This window comes from Thamnophis sirtalis, unplaced genomic scaffold (genome assembly GCF_051295495.1).
Source record: "Thamnophis sirtalis isolate CommonGarterSnake01/CBP01778 unplaced genomic scaffold, rThaSir2_p1.2 scaffold_5, whole genome shotgun sequence".
In the NCBI taxonomy this organism is placed as follows: domain Eukaryota; kingdom Metazoa; phylum Chordata; class Lepidosauria; order Squamata; family Natricidae; genus Thamnophis; species Thamnophis sirtalis.
The window spans coordinates 113333422-113346277 of record NW_028261385.1 but is presented as its reverse complement, the minus strand read 5'-3'; positions in this window follow the sequence as shown (position 1 = coordinate 113346277).

Genomic DNA, 12856 nt, shown 5'->3' with positions numbered 1-12856 from the left:
TCCACCCTGTTCTCTGGGATTTTTGACATCCTTCAAGAGCAAGGGGGGTTGCTCAGGTATTTTTGCAACATTGGGAACTACTATTCAAGACATTATCACTTAGCAAGCCTGTTGCCAATAACAGCCAGAGCCACAAAAGGCTCAGAATTGTCCCTCACACAAAACTTCTCCTAACACAATCCTTTTAACCTACTGAATCACCATGTCACGGAGAAGGCAGGGGTTATATATGGTTTGAGGAAGGGCAATATCAGCTTTGGGCAATCCACAAAACCAAATCTTATTTGCTTAAACATATCACCCACAATCCAAAACTCCAATTATACTGCATAGAACCCATTCCCACAGTTTCTCAAACATAAGTGTCATCAGAAGATTCATACTCCTTTGTCACAGTCAATGATTTTAGCCTCAGCACCTGTCTTTCTCTGGAAGGGACAATTCCTGAGGGATGAATATGCAATACAACAAATAAGTAGATTCACTAAAGCGAGAGATAGTGCAGTTATGACTATGAATACTTGGCTTGCCATTTCCTGACAGATGCTCAAACTTTCTAATACATCTTATATCTAATAAATGAAACATTGTCTTCCTCCTCCAAATCTTCAGCCATACATCGAGAAGTCAGCTTCCAAGGGGTGACTTCAGTAGAGCCTCTTCTGCCCTGTTTGTTCTGCCTGTTGCCGGTAGGGCAGTTTTTAGGGGGCGTTTCTTTAAGCATATCACTAGAATACGGGCTTCATCCTGGTCTGCCTCCCAATACTCATCAGCAGCTGGCTTAACTCGAGTCCAGTGAATCCAAAACTTGGATTCCAACACTTTTACTGCAAGTGGAGAACACATGACCATAGAATACGGGCCCTTCCATCTAGGTTTCAAATTGTCCCCTTTCCAGTGTTTTACCCATACTCTGTCTCCCATGTGAATATTATGACTAGAGGTGCTCAGAAATGGTGAACTGAGGGACACACAATATTTTTGGATTTCTTGTATTTGCTTGTTTAATTCTTTCACCATTTGGTTCACCCATGAGGCCCCTATTTGACCTAGGTACCCTATATGATTTTTCAAGTTAGCATTTATAACTCAGGAACGTGCAGTCACTAGAGGCAGGGGAGGAGGGGCCTCACCAGTCTCCTGAGGAAAAGGAAAGAATTTTAAAGAATTTTTTAAAAATAATTAAAGCCAAGGTAGTTGCTACCAGACTCCAAGTCACAGTGAATTGGAGTCTGTGCTTAGTGTTAGCTATAGGAGGAGGCGACAGAACTATGGGCCTCCTTTGCATAAGGAATTTTTCGCCTTTTAAAAGTTAAGCAAGGGTTAAAAAGCAAAAAAAATTGTATGCAAAGGAGGCACTGATTCTCCCACTTCCTGATCTGGGAGCAGCGAATCATGCCTTGTTGCAGTTGAGCACGCTTACGTTGCGCGGGTTATTTCAGAGGGCGCGCTTCAGAGGAGAGAGGAGTGGGGAGAAGGAGGAGGCTCACTCTTGTCAGAAGAGACCGCACGAGAGCCTTGCCGTCTCTTACATCCCAAAGCTGGGTGGGTGTGGGAGCTTTGGTGGCCCCAATTCTTCTCTGAGGGGGGTGTCTCCTGAGGCTGCTGGCTAGATAGACTCCCGAGGAGCGACCCCTTCCCTCCTAGTCCTCCTCCCATCTTTACCCAGACAAAAACATGCCAAGAATGGCACCGGGGGCTGCTCTCCAGCGGCAGCTGGGCAGCCATTCACCCTGTGGGTGGTTGGAAACACCTGCGCATTTCAGCCAGCCATAAAATGCTTAGCCGGGGGGTTCCTTGCAAGAGCGAGGCAGGAGAAGCCCTCGATTCTTTCTTGTGGAGACGGGCACTTTGCATCGCGGGAGCCGCCAAGCGCCTTTGCTGCAGACCCGGGTATGGGCTTCCCAGCACCACACCTGGGTCTGCAGCAAAGGCGCTTGGCGGCTCCTGCAGCACTTTGCATCATGGGAGCTGCCAAGCACCTTTGCTGCAGACCTGGGTGCTTGGCGGCTCCCACGATGCAAATTCCCCCCCACTGCTGAGGCCGACCGCTGCCCCGCTGAGCTGCTTCGCCAAAGGCTGGGAAGGAACTTCGCTGGAGTTGGCGAGTCTTTGAAGAGATGCCCAGCTGAGCGAGGACACAGAGGAGGAGGAGGAGAAAAGGTCTCCCCCGCCATGTCCTTGCCTCCTATCGCGTCGCCACCTTCAGCCATCCCCTGACTGCAACCGAGGAAGCAACACCAGCTGCTGCCGCTGGTGGTGGCTTCTCGAAAGCCAGTGGTGGTGCTGGTGATGGGCCCCCTCACTCCAGGCAGGGCTCCTTGGAAAGGGTGCGGCGTGGCTTCCGAGCGATCTGCCGGCTTCTCCAGTTTCTGGCCCAGCACCTCCTTGCAGAAGAAGCTGCCGTGCGGCAAAGCAGCCAAAGGCAGCAGGAACGCCCCGCCGGGCGAAGGAGGGGAGATGGCAGTGGCAGTGGCTGCTTTAAGCGTGGCCTTGTCTCGCCACTGGGGCCGCTCCAGGCCGCCAGCCGCTGGCACATGCTCCTGCGAGAGCCTTTGCGCAGCGCCGGGAGGCCGTGGAAAAGCTTTGCTCCGCTTCTCGCTCAGCCTTCCCCCAGAGGCGATCCGGGTCTTGCAGCGGCAGAGCCTGGAGAAGCAGAGGCCGCAGGCCGGGGCAGCGGGTGGGTGGCGGCATCGGAGGCAGCGGGGCACTTTGCATTGCAGCAGCCTCCAAGTGCCTTTGCTGCAGACCTGGGCACTTGGCGGCTCCCACGATGCAAAGTGCACCACCGAGGCCGACTTCTGCCCCGCTGGCTGCAGGCCGGGGCAGCAGTCAGGCGGCGGCATCGGGGCGGCATGGATGTTGGCATCGGCGGTGGTGGGGCACTTTGCATCACGGGAACTTCATCAGCCACGGCTGCCGCTTCCTCCGCTGCCACCACTTTCCCCTCTACCCGCTATCAAGCCGCTTTTTTTCTTTTTGCCTCACCAGGCATAAACCTCACCGCACATCACTGTTATAACTGGGGGGTCTCCCAAACATCATTTCAAAAGGAGATAACCTAATTCCCTTTCGTGTAGTGCATCACACAGACCAAAGTGCCAGTGGCAATGCATTCACCCATTTATGACTAGCATTGCCTTATATAGCCCACACTTGGGCATGTCTGTGAAGTCAACAACTATTGAATCCATAGGGTAATACCCTTTAGGTTGGCTCCCAGGGGAAAGTCTAGGTCCTTGCCTTGGATTAACTTGGGCACACATGTTATATCTTTCGCTGGCATGAGCACATAGAGAGTGAAGGCGATTGATGTATGCTATATGTTGAAGTGCCTCGGCTAATGCAGTTTTCGCCATGTGCGTTGTTGAATGGGACTCCACCACTTGCCAAGCAATATTAGCAGGTACAAAGATTCTTCCGTCTGGAAGTACATACCATTCTCGCTTCTTTATCAGCCGCCCTATTCCCTCTGGCTTTTTCAGCTTGTCCCTTCTGATGCCTTTACAATGCATAACATTTTAAATGCAGCTATTAGCATTTCAATTAGGAAGGGGTGTTTGATTTCCTTCCGTGAGGCCATTAAAAGACCTCTTTCTCTGTAACCAGCAGCATGAACATGCAAAGTGAGAAAGGCGTATTTAGGGTCAGTCCATATATTTACTCTTTCATCCTTTGTCCTCTCTAATGCATGGATTAAAGCCCATAATTCTGCTACTTGGGCACTAGGAGCCGAGGTGGCGCAGTGGTTAGGGTGCAGTACTGCAGGCCACTTCAGCTGACTGTTATCTGCAGTTCAGCGGTTCTAATCTCACCGGCTCAAGGTTGACGCAGCCTTCCATCCTTCCGAGGTGGGTGAAATGAGGACCTAGACTGTGGGGGCGATATGCTGACTTTGTAAACCGCTTAGAGAGGGCTGAAAGTATATAAGTATACTTTCAGCCCTATATAAGTCTAACTGCTATTGCTATTGCTACTAGTGCCTTTTGAGTCAGGAATGCCTGATATTTGTAAATTCTAGGGTTTGTTAACCATAAATATCCCTTCGTTTCTAAAATTCTTTGAATTGCGTGGCTGGTGTAATTTGTTAGATTCCTCCATTAAGAGAGTAGCAGCCAGCCTTTTGCATCAACTGTTCGTATAGATAAGCCATAAGTTGTTGCCAACTTCCCTTTTCTTATCAGAGCCTGAGATAATTCTGACTTTAGGGCTTTGTACACTTGTTTCTGCTTTAAACCCCAAACAAAGGGTTCTTTTTCACCCTCCTTCATAGATGTGTAAGGAGGTTTGGCTAGAAGTGCGAAATTTGAGTACCCCAAGGCTCTGTTTTAGGCCCAGTACTCTTCAACATCTTCATCAATGATTTAGATAAGGGAATAAATGGGGAACTCATCAAATTTGCAGATGACACTAAGCTGGCAGGAATAGCAAACACTCCAGAAGATAGGCTAAAGATACAGAAGGATCTTGACAAACTTGAACATTGGGCACTATCTAATAAAATGAAATTCAATGGTGAAAAGAGTAAGGTTCTACATTTAGACAAGATAAATGAAATGCACAGGTACAGTATAGGTGGTAACTTGCTCAATAGTAGTAACTGTGAGAGGGATCTTGGAGTCCTAGTGGACAGCCATTTAAATATGAGCCAGCAGTGTGCAGCAGCTGCCAAAAAAGCCAACACAGTTCTAGGCTACATAAACAGAGGGATAGAATCAAGATCACGTGAAGGGTTAATACCACTTTATAATGCCTTGGTAAGGCCACACTTGGAATACTGCATTCAGTTTTGGTCACCACGATGTAGAAAAGATGTGGAGACTCTAGAAAGAGTGCAGAGAAGAGCAACAAAGATGATTAGGGAACTGGAGACTAAAACATATGAAGAAGGGTTGCAGGAACTGGGTATGTCTAGTTTAATGAAAAGAAGGACTAGGGAAGACATGATAGCATTGTTCCAATATCTCAAGAGTTGCCACAAAGAAGAGGGAGTCAAACTATTCTCCAAGGCACCTGTGGGTAGAACAAGAAGCAATGGGTAGAAACTAATCAAGGAGAAAAGCAACTTAGAACTGAGGAGAAATTTCCTGACAGTTAGAACAATTAATCAGTGGAACAACTTGCCTCCAGAAGCCCCAATGCTGGAAGTCTTTAAGAAGATGTTGGATAGCTATTTCTCTGGAATGCTATACGGTTTCCTGCCTAGGCAGGGGGTTGGATTAGAAGAGCTCCAAGGTCCCTTCCAACTCTGCTATTGTATTGTATTGTATTGCATTGTATTGTGTTGTTATATTCTGTGTGCCTGCATAGAACATTAAAACCTAAGACCATGTGGGGAAGGGGGTGGAATGGGGGAGAGATTAGTTATTTGTTGTTATTGGATCAACCACCCCACTATGCTCTCAGTAATCAGATCCTATTTGAGGTAGTTTCTAGACTTGAGCACCACATAATTTAAAATAGGAATAACTTTGGAGGAGAGCTTATAACCATGCCAATGAAGAACAGTTGAAAGATCTGCCTAAACTCTGAAAGGATAACTGGGGGGAGATCTGATAGCAGTCTTCAAATATCTAAAGATAGTACACACAGAAGGATTTATTTTATATTGTGCAGAGAGCAGGATCAAAACTAATGGTTTAAAATTACAAAGAAGGAGGCTCAGGTTAGACCTCAGGAGGAACTCTATAGGAGTTCTATAGGAACTCTCAGCCAGTGGAAGAGGCTGATATATGTATGCTAGCTACATTAGTTTCAGAGTACTAAACAGAACCAAAATTCAGTTCAGCATGCATAACTCTTCAATTATGCATAACTTGTATGAGTAATCATTGTTTCATTTCTAACAGTGTCATTTTCATGTCTAAATAATTCTTGTTTTTCAACAATTTTCTCTCTGCATTCAGATTTTTCTATCTCTATTTTTCAAATGTGGATATATTAAAGTGGTGTAGCTGGAATGAATGGGGAAGGTTAAGTTATGTAAGTCAAATATCCCTAAACTGCAAACTTTCTTTTTGGCCTTGATCATGCCATTTAATATTTTTCTCCTTACCAGATTTCCTCTTGCAAGGAAAAAAATGGAAAAGTGAATGAGGGAACATGAAGGGGTTATTGTATGCAGTGGAAAGCAATATCATCAACAGTCACACAAAGTCACATAAAATTCTAAGAATAAGGATGGTGATTGATCCATTTGGAAATATCTTAGGTTTCCAAGGTACTGTGAGCTCTAAATACAAACTGAGTCACTGGGATTGAGTATTCTTTGCCAAGTTCTTAGGAAAAAAGAAGCCATGTATTAATTTATTCCTTTGGCTAGGAAGAAAACCACATTAATCCACAGAGCTGCCAGAAAGTACATCTCATGAAGCCAACATTTGCTGCTTTGGCTTCTTCCCTTTCTAAAGCAGGAAATCCCAGTAGTTCAGATTGCTATGAACTAAAGGTCATGTGAACTGGTTGTTGTTTAAATCAAATGATTCCACAAACCCTTTTGCCAATGATATTTACTTCAGCATTTCTTAATGTCTCATTATCCTTTGAGAAGAAGGGTTCTGCTGTAAAATCAAAATCCAGCCTATGAGACCAAGGTCCACCAGGATCCAGGGTGTCTTCTACATGAAACCACTATAGCTTATATCCAATCCATAACCTTAGTAGTTCTACTTGCAACTTAAAGTACACTCATGCTTGCATGTGGGAGAGCCTACAAAGAATGGCAGTGTAAGGCAAATTTCAAATCAGAAGACTTCAGAAACATTTCAAAATGTTCTCTATCAGTGGTCCTCCAAAGAGGATAATAGAGAGTCTGCTATTTTATATTAATGGGAGTCTTTATGTCCTATGAGTTATGGCGGCTTCACGTAGGCCTCTTGAATACAGGAGAAAAACTATGTGTTCATGGCAAGATCCTCCTCCTTGTCCTCAACACAGATAGAGGAGAGGAGAGTGGACCTTTATAGCAATAGCAATAGCAGTTAGACTTATATAGCACTTCATAGGGCTTTCAGCCCTCTCTAAGTGGTTTACAGAGTCAGCATATCGCCCCCACGGTCTGGGTCCTCATTTCACCCACCTCAGAAGGATGGAAGGCTGAGTCAACCTTGAGCCGGTGAGATTTGAACCGCTGAACTGCAGATAACAGTCAGCTGAAGTGGCCTGCGGTACTGCACCCTAACCACTGCGCCACCTCAGCCCTTCATGAGGTGCAGCAAGCCATATGTCCAAAAGGAGACTTGGCTCACAGAGCCAAGTGATAAGAGGTTGAAAAAGTGAACAAAACATCTTGGATAGTGAGAGAAGGAAGAAAAAATAACTAGAAAGTTTACAGAATGTATTGCACATTTGTCTGTCCTTGAAAATTCTGCCACTGAAGTGAAATTAGCTCCAAAAACCATACAGGTATTCTGTGAATATATAAACTAGAACATATGCAACTGTGATATTTAAAAACCACCCCTCTCCCTCATACAGCAATTCTTGGCTATAATATACCGGGTGACTTTCCAGACTCACATACCTACTAGAATGAAATGGGGTGCCATCCTACATTGGCATTGCCTGGAGGAAGTGTAAAGGAAAAATGATGGTTACAAAATAAATAAATAGAATTAATAATTACATTGGATATTTCATTGTAACCAATAATTGTAACCTTTTGATTGTTAACAGTTCTCCACCATGGGGCAGGAGGGAGAGTATAGATCTTGGCATGTTCCTGAAATGGTAATGGTGCTCTTAGACAATCAAAATTGTGCATTCTTACATTCCTCACCAAAATCCTTAATTTTTCCATCTACATTCCACCAAAGGAGCAGAAATACTTCCCTCCAATCAGTGGGTCTTATTCCCTGAACATTTTTATCCTAAGTAAAAACTTATATAATCCATGCCTTCAATCTTCTTATCTCCTCAATCCACAAACTTGTTATGTCAAGCAGAAACGAGAAGAAGACATTTTCCTTATGATACCTATTGTTATTTCAATATACTAATAAAAATGTCACTTCAGTCAGGAAATGTGATGGTTTTTAAAGGGTTACAGAGAAGACACTTAAGGAACCCTTCTTTTTATCTTGATTAAAGCTTTCTCATGCACCTTAACACAGAGAGAGCTTTTCATCTCATTCCACACTATGTCCCATCTTAGCTTTCATTGGTGTATAGGTATGAGATGACAAATGTTTTCACATCAGAAAAACATTATAGGCAAATGTTTTTCTACATGGAGACAAATGAATATGTCAGGAATTCACCTATATCCACTATTTTTCCATGCAGCAAATTCCAATGTCCATTTGTATAATAAATATCCAAAACTGTTAAGGAGTCAATTTTTATGTAATTCATCTTATTTATATAATACAGCTTGTCATGGAGAAAACCATCTGTGTGGCCACTAAAGAAGCATGTATGATATTCAATCATATGAAAAAATTGAATACATTCAGGTTAAGTATTGTATTACCTGAAAAAAAGACTGCCTATGTACCCAAGTGAATAATATAGTATTTAAGGCAACAGTAGAAGTATTTGTGAAGTACTCACTATGGTTTTTTTCAACTAGCTTCAGGAAAAAAGCATTTCCTTTTCAAATTATTCAAAAGAGAAGAAAGTGTCATGGAAATTCTCACAATATAAGCATGGCATTCTTTTGTTTAGTTTAGCTACAGCATGATTAAGGTGTGCATATAATCTTATGCTTTTTATTTGTGATGAAGCTCATAGAAATTACAGCTATTTTGCTGAACAAATATCACCTTTGAAAAAGGTTCTATTATGACTCCAGAAAAGTTTTTAAAAGTTTAGGAAAGATTCCCTAAATTGAAGAAGGATGGTAACTGATTTTGACAAGTACTGCGGTTTTTATGAACTGTATTAATAGTCTATAATTATCACCACACCCTCTTAATTCTTACCAAATTGCAGACCTTGGCTGACTGCAACTACTCACCATTTTATGAGTTTTATCCTTCCGGTCTTCCTCTCCTTTGCACACAGCATGTAGTGACTGACACACACACACACACACACACACACACACACACACACACACACACACACACACACGGTTAGTAATAATAAAGTTCAGGTATATTATATCCTGATTGTCAGTTCTAGCTCCCTTAGGAAAGATTTTGTCTTGGATAATCAGAGAAATCTTGTCTCTCACAGAACACATATATATGAATTTTAATATGGTCTTTGGCCAACCAACACAATAGACCCTATAACTATGTTTCTTAAAATAAATAATATTGGCTTAACACAATCAGTAAGGTTGGTTACATCAAGAACAAGCTCTTTTCTTTCTAGAAAGATAAAAAAACATGTTAATTATATTAGAGTTCCAATTTGCAAGACAGTACATCTTTTACCTGGAACCTAAGCTTCCCCCTTCCATATACAATATGCCATTATACAGTGTACCATTAAGCATACAATACAGAAGGAATATGTCATCATTTCCAAGCCACAAAAGTCCCAGGATGATGATACAGGAACTTTAAAATATGAGCTTTAAAAATATCTTCTTTAGTATGAATGAGGTAACTATGTTAAAAGATAGAAGATAAGAGTCATAAGACTGGAAGGGACTACAGAGATCTTCTAGTTCAATCCTGTGCTCAAGTGGAGACCCTATATCATCCCAGCCAAATGGTGGTCCAATCTCTTCTTAAAAATCTTCATGATAGAGCACTCACAATTTCTGGAGGCAAGCTGTTCCACTGATTAATTGTTCTCACTTTCAAGACATTTCTCCTTATTTCTAGGTTAGATCTCTCTTTAACAAGCTTCTTGTCCTGCCCTCTGGTGCTTTAGAGACTATGTCAAGCCCCACCTTTCTCTGGCAGCTCCTCAAATACTGGAAGACAGTGTGAGAAGTGTTATATCCCAATATATTTTATTTTTTATATTAGTTCCATCTTCCCTTAAAACATTAACAGAATCCACAATGGTCTGAGAATCAGTGTCTAGATAGGCTAGACATACCCAGCTCCCTCAATTCTTCATCATACAGTTTAGTCTCCAGGCCCATCATCTTCATTGCTCTTCTCTGCACACTTTCTAGGGCAGTGTTGGAGAACCTATTCGGCACTGAGTGCTGAAACGGGAGCGCACACATACATATGGGAGTGCAGGAAACTGGAAGAGCAGCTCCCCGGCATGCATGCACAACAGAAACCAGAAGACCAGGTGGATGGCATGCATGCATGCATGCATGCACTGAAACCAGAAGCTCCGTTTCCCAGCATGTGCACTGGGGAGCTGCTCTTCTGGTTTCTGGTGCTCCCAAGCACGCAAAGACCAGAAGAGCTATGGGCAACAGCTGCCATCCCCAGAGACATGGCTCTGGGTGCAACTTCTGGCACGCATGCCATAGGTTTGCCATCACAGTTTTAGGGCCTCAGCATCTTTTTTGTACTGTGGTGGCCAGAATTGGGTGCAGTATTCCAAGTGTAGTGCAGTATAAAGTGGAATTATCTTGTCTCAGGATCTTGATGCTATCCCTCTGTTGATTCAGCCGAGGATTGCATTGGCTTTTTTGGCAGCTATAGCAAGTTGTACACTCACACTTAAGTGGTGGTCCACTAACACCTAGGTTCCTCTCACTGTTACTATTGTTGTGTCAGGTACCACCTATTTTGTACCTAATATGGACCCTTATAGAGGAAATAGATTGCTAAAGTTAGAAAATATACATTTGTGTATAATTTGGTCCTTTGCTGTCCAAAGGAAAATATATACAATACAATACAATACAGTACAGTACAGTACAGTACAGTACAGTACAGTACAGTACAGTACAATACAATACAATACAATACAATACAATACAATACAATACAATACAATACAATACAATACAATACAATACAATACAATACAATAGCAGAGTTGGAAGGGACTAAGTCGACCCCCTGCCTAGGCAGGAAACCCTATACCATTTCAGACAAATGGCTATCCAACATCTTCTTAAAGACTTCCAGTGTTGGGGCATTCACAACTTCTGGAGGCATGCTGTTCCACTGATTAATTGTTCCAACTGTCAGGAAATTTCTCCTCAGTTCTAAGTTGCTTCTCTCCTTGATTAGTTTCCACCCATTGCTTCTTGTTCTACCCTCAGGTGCCTTGGAGAATAGTTTGACTCCCTCTTCTTTGTGGCAACCCCTGAGATATTGGAACACTGCTATCATGTCTTCCCTAGTCCTTCTTTTCATTAAACTAGACATACCCAGTTCCTGCAACCGTTCTTCATATGTTTTAGTCTCCAGTCCCCTAATCATCTTTGTTGCTCTTCTCTGCACTCTTTCTAGAGTCTCCACAACTTTTCTACATCGTGGAGACCAAAACTGAATGCAGTATGCCAAGTGTGGCCTTACCAAGGCATTATAAAGTGGTATTAACACTTCATGTGATCTTGATTCTATCCTTCTGTTTATGTAGCCTAGAACTGTGTTGACTTTTTTGGCAGGTACTGCACACTGCTGGCTCATATTTAAATGGCTGTCCACTAGGACTCCAAGATCCCTCTCACAGTTATTACTATTGAGCAAGGTACCACCTATACTGTACCTGTGCATTTCGTTTTTCTTGCCTAAATGTAGAACCTTACTCTTTTCACCATTGAATTTCATTTTATTAGATAGTGCCCAATGATCAAGTTTGTCAAGATCCTTCTGTATCTTAAGCCTGTCTTCTGGAGTGTTTGCTATTCCTGCCAGCTTGGTATCATCTGCGGATAGTCACTCATGCCCTCGTCACCTCAAGACTGGACTACTGTAACGGGCTCTACGTGGGGCTGCCCTTGAAGAGTGTTCGAAGACTTCAGCTTGTCCAGAACGCAGCCGCGTGAGCGATTTTGGGTGCACCTCGGTACACCCACGTTACACCTATCCTCCGCGAGTTGCACTGGCTGCCCATTGGTCTCCGGACACGCTTCAAGGTGCTAGTCGTTACTTTTAAAGCCCTACATGGTATCGGACCTGGGTACTTGAGTGACCGCCTCCTGCCAGTTACCTCCCAAAGACCTATTAGATCCTTCTAGGTGTTCGCTAGGTGTACCAAAACTGAGGTCACAGCAGATCATCTGAGCCTAAGATAATAGATTCTGGTGCTTAATACCGTAAAGTTACAGAATCCCCCCCCCCCCATTCTTCTCTGAGTTTGGAAATGCAAAGAAAATATCATTTCATTTTTTATTTCTTTCTGACACCTTCAACATGATTTCTCCAGTGTTGTGGGCATACTCAAGTGAGAAAGTGGTTTAACTTAAGTTTTATGAATCAAAATCTTCCAAAGAAGAGCTCAAAGGGTTGTGGGAAGACATCCCCCCTAGAAGAATGAAATATTTTGAGGACTATTAAAAAGGATAGAATATTATATTTCTCTGGATGAGAAATAGAGAAACATGTTTTTTTAGAGGAAGGAAACAGGCTCACTCTTAATAGCCCCCACCTTTCTTAATAGCCCTCAGCAAATGTCAGCACTTAAGAGATAAAGAGATAGCTAGCTCTATTCATAGGCAAAAATTCCCTGCAGCAACAACTGAACAAAGGTAGGATTAGCCCTCAGCCACAATAGAAATTGCATCAGCCAAACTCCAACCAAGCTTAGCTCACACAAATTTTCATGCTGTTTTTCAGGCCATTTTAGGTCTAAAAATGGCCTGAAAACAGCCAAAAAACAGCCATATGTGTGCAAGCCAGATGGTCTTTGGGTTTCTTGTGGTGGTCTCTCATGAGGAATAAGACATGCAGGCAAGATGTCTCGGGATGAGAGCTCAGAACAGAGTCTGAAAACTCCCTTTTATTCTTATTACACTCATTAGCATACAATGTTATCACTTAGG